Raw genomic sequence first — 15,970 nt, 5'->3', positions numbered from 1 at the left:
TGACCCAAGCTGAAGGCAGAGTCTTTAACCCACTGAGCCACCCAGGTGCCCCTATTGGCAATTTCTTATTGAAAGATTTAGAAAGACTCAAAATTGATAATGGGTATGTTGATGTGGAGCCGATCCATACGATCATTGTTGTGTCTAGAGCTTGTGACCATGACAAAGAAAAGAGAAAAAAATGAGTCCTGGTCATCACATAAGGAGATTGACTCAGAGGACTTGAAAATAGATGTTTGTATGATTCATGATGGAATAGCAATACTAGAATGTAGAGAAAGAAAAATATCAAATCCAGACCCATTCTTCTATGAAAGAATGTATTTTATGTTAGCTTAACATTTTCACTAAATGTGTCTGATTTATTTTTAGCTTATTAACTGATACTATAATAGTAGCTAGTTGATATTTATCTTCAAGGCATTCTGAATGCTTTGCAGGCACTTTCTTATTGTTCTGTACCATATCCTTACCAGGTGACAATATTTGCCACTCCCACCTCCCAAGGCAGTTTAAGAGGAAGCAAAACAAAGATACCAAATGAGGATCAGATGAATAGTAAAGCCAGGATTTAAAACAGCAATAGCAACAACAGAAAGATTTCTCAGATTTTCTGATTCCTACCCTAGTATGCTCTGCATGGAGCTTTGCTTTATTGCTTCAAGGTGTATGATCTATAATAACCAGCGTGCAGGGGCACCTAGCTGTCTCAGTTGGTTGAGTATCCAACTCTTAATTTTGGCTCTGGCCATGATCTCAGGGTGGTGGGATGGACTATTGTGTTGGGCTCCATGCTCAGCATAGAATCTGCTTGAACTTCTCACTCTCTCTGCCTCTCCTTCTGCCCCTCTCCCTGTGCTTCCTCTCTCTCTCTCTCTCTCTCTCTCTCAAATAAATAAATAAATAAATAGAATCTTTAAAATAACCAGTATTCAGTGGAAATCCAACAATGTGGAATTTTATTTTTTGAAAGTTAGTGATGTTTTTGACAACTGTGAGTTTCCTTTGGTACCTTCATGGGAAGTAAATACAGTTACCCAGATCTCTAAGATGCTGTCTTATATTCTAAATAAGGATTTATACTGGGGTGGTGTATGGGGCTGGGTGTTGGGTGTAGTTCTTATTGGAGGCTTTCAATGACTTCTGGTATTTTTAAGTTGAGCTTCTTGTCCAAGGTGGACACTTTTAAAGAGTAAGGGTTCATTATGGACTGTATGCTTGTGCCCTCCATTCATATGATGAAATCTAAACCCCCAATATGATGGTATTAAGAGGTAGAGTCTTTGGAAGGTAATAAAAGTGTGGAGCCCTTATTAGTAAGATTAGTGCATTTATGAGAAGAGACAACAGAGTTTGTTCGTTTTTTCTTTCTCTATCCATCATGTGAAGATAGGAGGATGCCAGGGTGAAGACCATCACTTAGAATACCAGTCATGCTGGTAACCTGATCTCAGACTTCCAGCTTCCAGAACTGTTAGAAATACAAGTTTCTTGTTTAAACTAACTGATCTAAGCTTTAGGTGGGATAAGTTAACTGGTCTGTGGTATTTTTTAAAATAAATGTTTTTGTTTATTTGACAAAGAGAGACACAGCAAGAGAGGGAACACAAGCAGGGAGAGAGGGAGAGGGAGAAGCAGGCTTCCTGCCAAACAAAGACCCTAATATGGGACTCAATCCCAGGATCCTAGGATCATGACCTGAGCCAAAGGCAGACACTCAGTGATTGAGCCACCCAGGCACCCTGGTCTATGGTATTTTTATTACAAACTGCCTGAAATGACTAAGACAGGTCTTTTTGGTTTTTTAATTAATTAATTAATTAATTAATTTCTATCAGTTAATTCTATTTTGTTATTTTGTAATAAACACCTATACGTTACCAGTTTAACTTAATATTAACTGATAATGGTAAAGTTGCTTTTTCATTTTTGACATTTAAATTCAATTAATTAACATATATTGTATCATTGGTTTTAGAGGTAGAGGTCAGTGATTCATCAGTCTTATATAATACCCAGTCCTCACTATATCACATGCTCTTCTTAATGTCTATCACACAGTTACCCCATCCCACCACCTCCCTCCCCTCCAGCAATTCTCTGTTTGTCTGTTTCCTATGATTAAGAGTCTTTTATAGTTTGTTTACCTCTCAAGTTTTGTCTTGTTTAATTTTTTCCTCTCTTCCCCTATGATGCTCTGTTTCATTTCTTAAATTACACTTAGCAGTGAGAGTGTATGATAATTATCTTTCTCTGACTGACTTATTTCATTTATCATAATGCCTTCTAGTTCCATCCATGTTGTTGCAAATGGCAAATTTTCATTTTTGAGGGCTGAGTTATATTTCTATCTATCTATCTATCTATCTATCTATCTATAAAATATCTTCTTTATTCATTCACCTGTTGGTGGACATCTGGCCCTGTCCATAGTTTGGCTATTATGGACATTGCTGCAATAAACATTGAGATGCACATGCCCCTTTGGGTCACTACGTTTGTATCTTTGGGGTAAATACCCAGTAGTTCAATTGCTGGTTTGTAGGGTAGCTCTATTTTCAACTTCTTGAGGAACCTCCAAAGTATTTTCCAGAGTGGCTCCACCAGGTTGCATTCCCACCAAAGTGTAAAAGGATTCCCTTTTCTCTGCATCCTCACCAACATCTGTTGTTTCCTGACTTGTTAATTTTAGGCATTCTGACTGGTGTGAGGTGGTATCTCATTGAGGTCTTGATTTGTATTTCCCTGATGCCAAGTGATGTTGAACGTTCTTTCATGGGTCTGTTGGCCACTTTTTTGTCTCATTTTGAGAAATGTCTGATCATGTCTTCTTCTCATTTCTTGACTGGATTTTTTTGTTTTTTGGGTGTTGAGTTTGAGAAGTTCTTTATAGATTTTGGATACTAATCCTTTATCTGATATGTCATTTGCAAATATCTTCACCCATTCTGACAGTTGTTTTTTGGTTTTGTTAACTATTTCTTTTGCTGTTCAGAAGCGTTTGATCTTGATGAAGTCCCAGTAGTTCATTTTTGCCCTAGGAAGGGAAGAAGAAGGAAGAAGTTGCTGTGGCTGAAGTCAAAGAGGTTGCAGCCTGTGTTCTCCTCTAGGATTTTGAAGGATTCATGTCTCACATTGAGGTCTTTCATCCATTTTGCATCTATTTATGTGTGCGGTATAAGGAAATGGTCCAGTTTCATTCTTCTGCATGTGGCTGTCCAATTTTCCCAACACCATTTGTTGAAGAGACTGTCTGTTTTCCACTGGACGTTCTTTCCTGCTTTGTCAAAGATTAGTTGACCAAAGAGTGGAGGGTCCATTTCTGGGTTCTCTGTTCTGTGTTTCTGTTTTTGTGCCAGTACAAGCTGTCTTGATGATTACAATTTTGTAATAGAGCTTAAAGTCCAGAATTGTGATGCTACAAGCTTTGGTTTTATTTTTCAACATTCTTTGGCTATTTGGGATCTTTTCTGGTTCCATACAAATTTTAGGATTATTTGCTCCAGCTCTGTGAAAAAAGTTGATGTTATTTTTATAAGGATTGCATTAAATGTGTAGATCACTCTCAGTAGCATAGACATTTTCACAGTATTTGTTCTTCCAGTCCCTGAGTGTGGAACATTTCTCTGTTTCTTTGTTTCTTCCTCAGTTTTTTCATGAGTGTTCTATAGTTTTCTGAGTACAAGTCCTTTGCCTCTTTGGTTACATTTACTCCTAGGTATCTTATGGTTTTGTCTGCAATTGTCAATGGGATCCATTCCTTAATTTCTCTTTCTTCTGTCTCATTGTTAGTGTATAGAAATGCAACTGATTTCTGTGCATTGACTTTATATCTTGACACTTTGCTGAATTCCTGTATGAGTTCTAGCAGTTTTCGGGTGGAGTCTTTTGGGTTTTCCACATAGAGTATCACGTCATATGCAAAGAGTGAGATTTTGACTTAAAACTTAAAACAAGGTTTTGAAATTTTATTAAAGGATCTTCATCTTTAAGTTCTGAGCAGATTACAAGGCTGTAACATTCAGTAGTAGGGTTAATTCTGGTGTTTGTTCTTGTTCTACAACAATACTTTCTAGTAAAACATGATTCCTGTGTTAAAATATCAGCTATTGGGTATAGCTAAGGAAAATGACATTCTGGTTGATTCAGCATTCTGGTTAATAAAAAGTTATCTTGCATATGCCAGTTTTCAAATACTGAGACAGCGGTACCATATACTTGACAGTAAACTGATGTTGAAGATGGTTAAATTTTTCTCTGATCTAAAATATACTATAGAATTATATGATATTAGTGGGGCATCTTAATAAATAAAGGATTTTTCCTAGTGCCACAAATGAGCTGAAGTGACAGTGGAGAGTTTCAGTTGCTAGAATGCTGTATAAGAATGCTTATCTAGAAACATACAGCAATAATTAATTACCTTATGGAGCTCCCTTTAAGATTGGCCTCAATTTCTCAGTGTTTAAAAGTACTCATGTCAAAATCAGAAACCTTTACCTACAGCACTGCTATGTGAATTACAACTCCAATATAAGGCATCATTATAGAGACAGTATTGGCTTCTGATGTAGCAAAACCATTTCCCTAAGTGTCAGAGGTGCTTCTTTAAGCTTTAGATTGCTGCTTTTTCTTTTTTTTTTTTTTTTGTTCTATGATAGGGATTTTCTTTTACTATAATGCAGAGGATTTTCTTCTTTTAGTGATAAAAGCATGAATTCCAATCAATTGATTTAGAAGGCTGTTTTTAACTGACTTTACCCTTTCTGGCAAATGTGCTGATGCTTAGTGATATCAGACTTTCCTTTGACAAGGGGATTCTTGATTATAAAAATAAATAAATATTGACTTCCTTTCTTTGAGGACAACAGAGGTTTTTCAGTCTGAGGCTTATTTTTTCATGTTCTTTTAAGAAACCCAAGCTGATGGATGAGTTTTTTTCTTCTCTAAAGAATAAACCAACGGTAAAGGGATTTAGGTGAAATGTATGGAGAAATTTCCTGACGATATAGTAAAACATGGGAGCTAGTTTTAACAAAGAAAGCTATTATGTACTAGATAGGGCTTTCCTCCCCACTAAGAAGTCAATCAAGTCTTGAGATGGGAGAGCAGAGAGCCAGTGCAATGGTGATCTCTGTCTGTACCCACCTTCTGATGCCTGACCTTGCTACTTGTCCACTTTAGGCCTTCATAGGGAGATGGGGATAAAGCAAGAAGGAGGATAAGTAGAGAGAAGGTGATACATACTACCTCCTTACAAGTCTGTGTTTTGAAGTCTAATACCTATGAAGCTTTGTCTTTCTCACTGAGTTAAATATAAGCTTCTTAGCCTGACATTGAAGGTTGTCCAGAATTTGGCTGCAACCCATTGTTCTAGGTTTTTCTCTCACTCATCCTTTGTAGGGACACTGGGGCAAAAGCCACCAGATGGTCCCCTTTCATCATAAAATGCACCACAAATTCTGTTATCACTTGCTTATACTTAGACTTTCTGGATCTCCTGTTATTTCACTGAACTTGAATCCTACTACTTTCTGCCTCACTCAGTCCTAGACACACTGATCTATTTTCTGCTCTTCTTTGCTGAGCATGATCCCTGTTCATGGCCTTTGCACTTCTTATTCCTTCTGCCTTGAACTCTCTGTTTGATGGACATGTGCCCTTATTTTATTTAGGACATTCTTCAAATATTAATTTTTCTGTGAGGCATTCCTTGGCCCTCTATACTCTTCTGGTTCTTTCCATATCACTTACCCTGCTTTACCTTTTTCATAGCACCATTCTCTGCTGTATTATACCACTAGCTTATATACTATATTTATTTTCCCCAACACCACCAGGCAAGTTTCATTTTGGCAAAGATTTTTGTCTGTGTTGGTCACTGATATATACCTAGTACCCAGAAACAGTGTCTGACATGTAGTGCGTTCTCATTAAATATTCACTGAACAAATGAATGAATTAATGCTATGCCTTCTGTCTGGAATCCCCCCTCTTCATATCTACTTATCCTTTAAACCACACTCAGATGCTACATCCTTAGTGAAGCCTTTCCTAATTCCTCTCAACATTATTTTTCCCTCCTCTGACTCCCTATAATTTCTCCTGTTTGAAGTGATCTTACTGTATTTTGATATGTGCCATGTGACCTATGAGTTTTTTCCTTCTTTCTGGTAAACATTTGCTTCCTAAGGGCAGAAATTGTGTTACTATCCATACACTTTTCACAAAGGTCTTAACTTCAAAACTCATTTAATAGTTCCACTTCTGGGATGGCAGCATGAGGAGCTCCTTGAGGAGCTCTGGAGTATGTCCTAAGGGCATACAGCAAATAAAGAAATATTTATTCAAAAAAATCTAACTCTTGTTAAGAGCAGTTAAGCTTTCTGGTTCTTGATCTATGACCCATTTCTTTCTTCCTCCCTCACTCGTCTCAGCTTCATGAAAGCTTTACTCCATGTGTGTGTAGCCAAGAGGACAGGAATTACTCTCTTAGTTCCTAATGAGGGGGTATGATATCTTACTGGGAGGGGCAAGACACCAGCATTTTGTAACTAATCCAACTTGAATTTGTTCTTTTTCCTTTTCAACTTGAATTTGAAGATGCTAAATTCCTGGTGAGTGTGGCAGAGTAATTGAGAGCTTCTTTTTTTCCAACTCAGCCACCACCCACCACTCAACATGGAGGCTCAACCCAAGGCATAGCAGGATGGGAATTCTGGGGCCCTGACCACACTCACACTAGCTATATGGTAGTGCAGAGGTTCCTGCCAGAAGAGACAATAAGAAGTTAAAAGGCTACTTCCCCTGCCTGGGGTAGTTGTTCAGAGATTTTCCCCAGGTAGAGAGATAGTCCATAAGAACAGAAAGTTCTGAAATGAACTGACTTATTTGAAACAGAATGTGAAGGAAGTTCAAGCCAATAGTGTGTGCTGTGGAACATTTATTCTTTGCAATTATGGTTTAGTTTGTGGTTATTTCCCCACATATAGATGTCCATTGTATTTTTAGCTGTGTAGTATCTATTTATATCCTTTGCCTATTTGGGGGGGCAAAGATTATTATGTAAAGATCTCTGTAGATATTAATGAAATTATCCCTTTGAATTGCAATTTTTATCCCAGTTTATAGTTTGTCTTTTGACTTTTTAAAGCTGTTTTTAAAGATTTATTAATTTATTTTAGAAAGAGAAAGAGAGAGCGTGAAGAAGCAGGGGGAGGGGCAGAAAAAGAGGGAGAGAGAATCCTCAAGCAGACTCCATGCTGAGCATGGAGCCTGACACGTGGTTTGATCCCAGGTCCCTGAGATCATGACCTGAGCTGAAATCAAGTGTTTGTCACACTGACTGAGCCACCTAGGCACTCTGTTTTTAATTCTGCTTATGTTGCTTCTTTTTCTTTGCAGAAATGTTTAATTTGTATGTAGTAAAATTTATCAATCCCTTTCCTTATGGTTTATCTGTTTTGAGTCTTGCTTAAAAAGGTGTTCCACACCTGAGGGGGTCCACTCCTTGAAATTCTGATTTAACATATCTGGGATATGGTACCAAGAATCTTTAACAAGATGTTAAACCACCTTCCTATACTATACTTACTATACTATACTATATCTTACTATACTAACAGGCAACTTTGAAATTTGCCTTGGGCAAAAGGAATAAAGTTTGACTTATTTTTGATTTTTTTTTGCAAAGCTACTTATTTCCCTTGTTAACTTCTTAAAGAATTTTGGCTTCAATAAATAGTTATCAGCTCTTCTCACCATTAATGAGTGGATATATATTAAGTGCCTACAATATACTAAACTCTGTAAAGTTCTATCTTTTTTAAGTTTTTATTTTATTTATTTGACAGAGAGAGAGAGAGCACAATCAGGGAGAGTGGCAGGCAGAGGCAGAGGGAGAAGCGGGCTCCATACTAGCCGTGGGTCTTGATCTCAGGACCCTGGGATCATGACCTGATCCAAAGGTAGATGTTTAACTGACTGAGTCACCCAGGTGCCCCTGTAAATTTCTGTTCTTAATATCATAAGGAAGATGATTAAACTAACTCTACCCTAGTGGAATATGGTAATTGATTGTTTCTTTAGCAGTAGTGATTGATTTACATCAAACCATGCCCACACTTTCACTCATTTTTTTCATGTAACCAAGGACAGTTTTGCAAAAATATCATCTGTAGGTAGGGATAGTAACCATAGTTTGATGTGTAGTCTATAGTCCTGAAATAGATTGGGCCTAGTAGGCTTAAACACATATAACTCCAACCTTGTTATTTGGTGCTTGTTATGACAATGATGTTGCCCGATCTCTTTATTAGCTCCTTGGGTGATTACATTCACTGCCCTTTTCCCTTTCCTGAACTAAGCAGAATTGAAAGATTTTCTTGAAAATGCTTCTTGGGGTGCCTGGGTGGCTCAGTGGGTTAAGCCGCTGCCTTTGGCTCGGATCATGATCCCAGGGTCTTTTCATGTGTCTGTTGGCCATCTGTATGTCTTCTTTGTTTTTATGAAATCTTTTCTGCTTTGTGACATGGAAGGTTTCTTTTGGTAATAGTAAAAAATGTTTGTTGTGTAAAAACTTAAAAGAGGGATAATATCTTCAGTAAAGGCAAACTGTTAGCAATTACATGAACCAGGATATATCCTATAGCTTAAAAGACTTAAAAGTTTTAACAAGAGTGCAAAAAAAAAAAAAAGAAAAGAAAAGAAAAAGAACTTGACGCACTTTGTGTTGTGGAAGTGAACCACTTGTTTGTCCCAGTAAGACCTTCTCCTTTGAGACCAGTTATCAGAGTCAGCCTTTATTCCTAGAGTGAAATAGTCACTGAAATTTTAAGAAGTTATCATTTGTTCACTAAGAATGAAAATAGGGGGCACCTGGGTGGCTCAGTGGGTTAAGCCACTGCCTTTGGCTCAGGTCATGATCTCAGTGTCCTGGGACCAAGTCCCGCATCGGGCTCTCTGCTCAGCAGGGAGCCTGCTTCATCCTCTCTCTCTCTCTGTCTGCCTCTCTGCCTACTATGATCTCTCTCTGTCAAATAAATAAATAAAATCCTTAAAAAAAAAAGAAAATGCTTCTTGATTGTTAATATGTATATGAAATCACCCAAGGATCTTGTTAAAGTGAAGATTCTGATTTGGTAGTGGGAGTGGGGCCCAAGATTCTGCATTCTAACAAGTTCCCAGGCAATGCCCCAATACTGCTGGTCCAACACTTTGAGGAACAAAGTCTTAGACCTCCCACGTTTCACTGAGTTGTTTTTGAGAGGTCACACTGGTTCCTTCCTTATTTTCTTGGCCTCTTGTTCCTGTTTGGATATTTTATTTTTACATTCCTCAAATTCTTTGAGATCTCTTCATTTAACTATAAACCAGACCAATAAAATTAGCCAAACAAGCTGTCCTCTTTGCTAGGTACCAAGAACCCTTTACCCACCCAAAGGAAATCCACTGATAAGCCATGGTTCCTTAATTTTCTAGTTACAGAAAGTCTTCTTAAGATCTCTGGTGAAAGATGATGTTACTGAAGAAGATAAGGTTGGCCAGCCTAGTTAGTCATTTATCACATTGGAAAACAAACCATCGTCATCAGCAGAGAGGACAGGAAGAATGGTGGGTACACAGGAGAGTAGGTTTTGATGGGATGGGAGGAGTAGAACTTGGATACTAAAGGCACATAGGGTGTGTTAGAGTGAAGCTGGGTCAAACTGGGTATAAATAGTGAAAGGAGGAATCAACAGAACAGGAAGATAGAGTTTGTGTTTTGTTATGTTTTGTTTTTAATGTGTTGTCTACACTGTGTTCACAGTTTCCAAAGAATATTATGGATGGCCATCCTCAATGAACTCCCTTCACTCCAAGTCCTGGCTTTTTTTAAAAGATAGTATTTATTTATTTGACAGACAGAGATCACAAGTAGGTAGAGAGGCAGGCAGAGAGAAAGAGGGGGGAAAGCAGGCTCTCTGATGAGCAGACAGCCCGATGCGGGACTCGATTCCAGGACCCTGAGATCATGACCTGAGCCAAAGGCAGAGGCTTTAATGCACTGAGCCACCCAGGCTCCCGACTTCTGGCTTTTTAATTCCTTAATGTAAGTGAGAGACCTCATGGTTTGGCCAAAAGGCCTCACCATGAGAGCCCAGTGGCTCAGCTCAGGGTCCAAGGGCATGGTGCTTTGCTAAAGGTTAGACTGGAGGTACCGGGCACCCAACCAGAAAAGTAAGACTTGAGATGGTGTTCTTTTTACCCTGCATTGCTGCTCTCACTAGCTGGTTTGAAGCATATGGCATTGAATATGAGTAACATTAATGTAAGTCGGGCTGTCTGCTGGAAGTGGTGATGTGGACTGTGCAGGGCAGGCATGCAGGCAAAGGAAAGTTTACATGAACTTCCCAGCAAAGAGGAAGACAGAATTGGCTGTTTAGTCCCTGCCAGGAGAATGGGCTTTTATCTGAAAATAAGAGCTGTTACAAAACAAGGAGAAACTGTAGGACATTTCTCCTGTTTCAAAAATGTAGTCTCCTCCCCTTTCCCTCTTCCCCTGCTGTGCATAAACAACAAAACCCTGGGAGGGAAACTTCCTGTTGATTTGTGCTGAAATGACTTTTTCTTCCACACCTGGCATCTCTTGATTCCCCAACTTAACCTCAATTGCAGAAAGAATTTTTCAGGGTAGGGTTTTGCGGGATATGATGGGTGAGATGGTCCACAGGGAAAAAAGAATGCATAAACTTGGCTCGAGAGGTGAGGCAGGGACCTCGATTTGAATTGTGCACAGGCTCCGGCTTTGAAAACCCAGTGGATGAGGGGCAGAAGCTAAGTGGCCAAGGAGGCGCGCGGGGAGGGCGCGGGTGTACGCTGTGCGCCAGGCACAGAGTTCTCAGTTGCTCCCACTTGGTTCTTGTCTCTATCTCTGGCTCATTTGGTCTCCGTAGCTAACGCTGAGCAATGGAACAGCCTCAGGAGAACAGCTGGAGAAAGCTCAGAGAAAGACAAATAGGGGCCCATCTCCGCCGCAAATGCTTGAGCACAGCACTCAGCTGACCCGTTAAATGAGCAATCCTGTTAAGTGTGTTAATCAGCAAGGAGCCCGTGAGCCCAGCGGTAAGCTCTGGGAGATACCTGGAATAAAAAACGAAACTCTTCCTCTGCTACAATTCAGACCTTGTTGGTTTCTGAGTTGCAGTCCTTCTTCCCTATTACTCTTTTTTAAAAAAATATTATTTATTTATTTTCAGCATAACAGTATTCATTATTTTTTCACCACACCCAGTGCTCCATGCAATCCATGCCCTCTATAATACCCACCACCTGGTACCCCAACCTCCCACCTCTCCCCACTTCAAACCCCGCAGATTGTTTTTCAGAGTCCATAGTCTCTCATGGTTCACCTCCCCTTCCAATTTCCCCCAACTCCCTTCTCCTAACTCCCCATGTCTTCCATGCTATTTGTTATGCTCCACAAATAAGTGAAACCATATGATAATTGACTCTCTCTGTTTGACTTATTTCACTCGGCATAAGTCCCGTCCATGTTGCTACAAAAGTTGGGTATTCATCCTTTCTGATGGAGGCATAATTCCCTATTACTCTTAAAGAGAGGAGCTCCTGGGCTCTGTGACCTTGGAGAGCAGGTGGTCAGGATCATTGCTAGAGAGCCTCAGGCAGGCCGCATGAACAACCACAGCCCAGGTCTTATTTCCAAGCCCCTCCCGGGGTCCCAGAACCCTCCTGCTCAGTGTATGATTGTCAAGGCTGGAGAACCCTGAGACCTGGGGATTTCTAACGTGGGAGGCGTGGAAAGGAGTTTTCTCTGGGACTGGGAAACTCATTTTATGAATACAATTAGGGGGCCAGTGTTTTTAATACCATTAAGTTCTGGCCAGGGGGGAACCAAGTAGGTAAACTCCTGGTTGAGCTAGACACCTATTCAGTGGATGGAACTAGAGACCAGGGGATGAAAAACTTTGTTTAGTGATTTTCCACGCCCGCGCTCAGTTCAGCGCTCGCCCCAATCCTGTATGCCGGCCTACTCTTGTACGGACACTAGACGGCGCTGCCGGGACGCGCTTTCCTTCTCGCAGGAAAGGTAAGAGGGAAGTGCTTCCCCCGCCCCTTTCTTTTTCTTTTCTTTTCTTTCTCTCTCTCTCTTTTTTTTAAACCAGGGATGGGGGACTCAGGGTTGGCAGTCTTTCCCAGTCTCCCTCCCCTCCCCGCGCTCCCAAATCTAAAGGGGTGTGGAAGAGGAGGAGGAGCAGCAGCAGCCCTTTTCCGTGACGCGCCTGAGCGGTTCTCTCTAATCCCCACCTCCTCCGCGGTGCAATCAGTCAGCCCCGAGAACTGTTAGCGACCGAGACGCAGCTCTAGGTGATTTCCACTACCTTCCTACCCCCACTCTAAGCATTCTTTTGGAGGCAGCAAGAGAGGTGGCAGGATGTGAGGCGAGCCTGGAGCGTACTTTCCGGCGCTGCTCCCTCTTCGGAGCTAGGGAGGACCGTGTAGGTTTTTGCGCACAGGCTGGAGAGGGTTCCTGGGAAAGCCTGAAGCCTGGAACAGGCGGGAGAGAGGTGAGCAGTCACAGTTCGCACCTGAAGCCTAAGCTGCAGTCTGGGTATTAGGGCTGTTGCCCTTAAGGCGTACGTGCTTCTTGAGGAGAGAGAGAGTCACAGGCTGAGGCACCTGCATCCCTCGGTGTACCATTTGGCCAAGACAAGGTGCTGCTGGAGCACGGCTGCTCCGAAGCAAAGTCGCAAAGGAAGAGGCTGAGAGGCAGGCGACTTAGGAAGAGTCTGGTCACGGAGCCGAGAGGAGGCACTGACGATCTAGCAAAGGGAAGAGTAATTTAGGAACCATTTTTAGCCTCCCTGTCCAGCTCCCCCTAAAGTCTACAAAAACTCTGTTGAACTCTAGAAATCTTGCTTGGATTAGGAGAATTTTCCTAGCACCCTCCTTGGCTAGGACAGGGAGTGGAGAAAACAGGCGGGGCTGCTCTGTCCACTGCTCCGGAAGACACCCTTTCCTCCAAGCCACCTCCAGCTCTGATCGCCCTTGGGGAGCCTCCCCTTTCGCCCAGCAAGCTCGAACCCACACTCCTTGGAACCCAGCTCTTCCTCTCGCCCTGGACCTATTGCCCCAGACATGGAACTGCATGCGTGAGCCCTGCCGGACATCGCCTGCTGTTGTGGAAGACTCAGACAGGTAATGCCCGTTTGCATAACCGGACAGTTGGCCGGCGAGGAGAGAACGTGCTAGGCTCTCAGGCGATAGGAGGGAGTAGGCAGGATGCGACCAACAGAGGCTCTACCTCTCGTTCAGCCCTGGTTCTTGCTCGTGGAAACACTTGCCAGTTTTCTTTCTCTTCCTTCACCTCTCCCAGAAAGTTTAAAGGCTGGAGCTCCCAAGGCCAGGGATTCTTTGGCTACAACTAGTGAGTGCTGCCTGCCAGGTGCAGGTAAGCCGGTGTGTTTCATTGCTGCGGGCAGGATCTTCGTGATCTTTGCAGCTGGTGCACGGACACTGTGGCTTGGAAAGCACTTTCCCATTGGGGTCTCATCTCTGATTCTTCCCACGTTTTCTGCCCACAGCCAGGAGAGCAACCCACACAGAGATAGGGCCCAAGGCGACTCAAAGGAGAAGCAGTGAGGGGTTCCCCAGCAATGAGCTCCAGATCCTGGAGATTCCCAGCAAGCAGGGGACAAGAGAGAGCTCTGGTGATATGAGACCATCTCTGTCCACCTGCCTGCCTGCCTTGAAAACCCAAAGGTAGCCCAGCTCAGACTTTGGGATGCTCCAGGGATTCTCCACAGGAATCCTTACTCCCCCTTGAGCCAGTTTCTCAGGTTGAGTGATCCTCTCCCAACCATTGCTCAGGGGAGAGGACCCACCTGTGCTGAACAATGCTTCATACTTTTTGAGAAGGAACCCCAGAGAAGGAGGAGAGGGTGAGGAGGGACAGCCACCCAGTGTGATCTGCCTTGTAGCTCTGGGCCCGAGATTGGAGCAATGAACTTACCATAAGACGTCTAAGAAAAATGCTTTGGCAAAGAAATATGGCAAAGGAACTGTGTATTACAATAATTTTCCATTTCAGGGTTTTCTCCTGGTTCCCACAGCCACTCCTTGCCCCATCTCTGGGACCCAGGGGTCCAGGAGGGAAACATTAGTAAACAGGTATTTAAGGTTTTCTCTGTGCCATCTGGCTATGACTGGGCTGAAGTGCTAGAAAAGAACCTCGCTGCTGAAAGCTACTTTGGACCCTGTCACTGGTGGGGTTTTTTTTAGGGGGGGGGAGGTCTTCAGGAATAATTTACCCCCACCAGTACATTCAATCTCAACTTCTATAGACTTCCAAGAAGAAATCCTTCTCTCATTTCCTGGCCAGGGGAGCCAAGTTGTGGATTACTGAACAGGTGGCACAGCTAGGCATCAGATCCAGAGTAAGGAAGGAGGGAGGAAGGAAAGGACCTATCCCTGAGGTTTTGCAATTTCAGCAGGCATGTACTGCTCAGGAAGTCTACCTCCATTACACCCTGAAGGAGTTAAGTCAGGAGTTAAGTCCAGAAGGAGTTAAGTGTCCAGAACAGGTGTAGGAACTGGAGGCCACTTCTCCACTGACACCCTCCTCAGGCTGTCCCTGAGGAGTTAGATGAAGTATGGTGCCTGTGCAATGTTGCACTACTGGGCTCTTTCCAAATAGAGTAGTAGACACTTAAGCTTCTGTAGGTATTGCACCTCAGAACACATTTTTTTTTGTTTTGTTTTGTTTTGGTTTGGTTTGGTTTTCAGTGCTCCTTACTTACCCAGACAGAAATTGGGCAACTGCCCTTGTATCTAGGAAGACTGAAAATCCCAGGTGTACTTCAGCCAGAGGCTTCAGGGGAAATTTCTCCCTGCGCCCATTTCACCCTTTCTACCCCTCCTCTGTGGAGTAATCCTAACTATAGGGCCATTATTATTCGATCGTGTAGTGTCTGGATCAGATGGGGTGGCTCCAGCTCTGAGCTGCCGGCTCATTGGCTCATCGGGTGAGCTCTCCAGTTTGGGGGCTGCTTTGGGCTAGACAGCCTGCAATTACAGGATATGGAAGCAGATGATTTAAATAGAAAATATTTACATGTGGGTAAAAGGCTTTGGCACTAAAGGTTCCTCGTTCGCCCACTCTAGGTCAAGCTGGCCAAAAGGAGGGGCAAGTGGCTACCAAAGCTTCCTCCTTGGGACAGTGGAACCATGACTGCTTCTGCTTCTGCCTGATAGGTCAAGGGCAGGCCTTCAGAGCAGTACAGCTGGGGATTTAAGTGAGGCTTTGCTGTGTGGTCTCTGCTGTCCTCACAGACATCTGGGTAGTCGTCCCTCAGGTTAAGCAATGGGCCATTTTCAGTTTTTGTGGGACTACTGCTGCTATGACCTCTTTGTGCAGAGGCTAAAGGCACTGATAAGGCATAGGGGATATAGTGGTTCCCCTGGACTGTGGTTTTTACAGACAAAGTCCAGTCTAACTCTTGATTTACCCACTCATTTCCTGAGACATGGCTTTTTAATTGAGTAGAACTTTCTTGAGCACCAGTAATTGGTGATAGAGTCTAAAGAAGCATATGTTGCTTGCCAGGGTGAATGGATGGTGTGGCTACCTGGAGAATAGCCCAAATTACGCACCTGGCACATGTTGCCAAAGGTGCAAAGCCACTGAAGTTTTGTTTAGCCTTAGGAAGACATACACCAGTGTCCAGCTTTATAAAGGAGATGATGAATTTTAAGTGATTCTTCCAGTTTTCTTTAGAATAATAAACTTCATGTTATCAATCATATTGGGTTGCATAGTTCACTGAAGTGGATCAGAGCAAAATATTTGCAATTTGAGAAGGGCATAGGTGGAGAAAGTAAAATGAATTAAAATATGGTTGAAATGATCAAATTCTTTGGTAAAACAGAATTGTGTGTTCACATCTGTCCCTTAAAGGAAATCATCACTGTG

At 42.4% G+C, this 15,970-nt stretch overlaps 1 protein-coding gene across 1 annotated transcript in view; it reads left to right on the top strand.

The window, feature by feature from the left end:
• Nucleotides 1-13,118: 13,118 nt before the first annotated feature.
• Nucleotides 13,119-15,970, top strand: part of IL1RAPL2 (interleukin 1 receptor accessory protein like 2) — a 1,343,934-nt gene continuing 1,341,082 nt past the window's right edge. Inside the window, exon 1 of the mRNA XM_044234598.1 lies at nucleotides 13,119-13,197. The gene's annotated coding sequence lies outside the window, so the exon portion shown is untranslated. The remainder of the gene's footprint in view (nucleotides 13,198-15,970) is intronic.

This window comes from Neovison vison, chromosome X (genome assembly GCF_020171115.1).
Source record: "Neovison vison isolate M4711 chromosome X, ASM_NN_V1, whole genome shotgun sequence".
NCBI classification, from domain to species: Eukaryota; Metazoa; Chordata; class Mammalia; order Carnivora; family Mustelidae; genus Neogale; species Neogale vison.
This window is presented reverse-complemented; position numbering and strand designations above follow the sequence as displayed.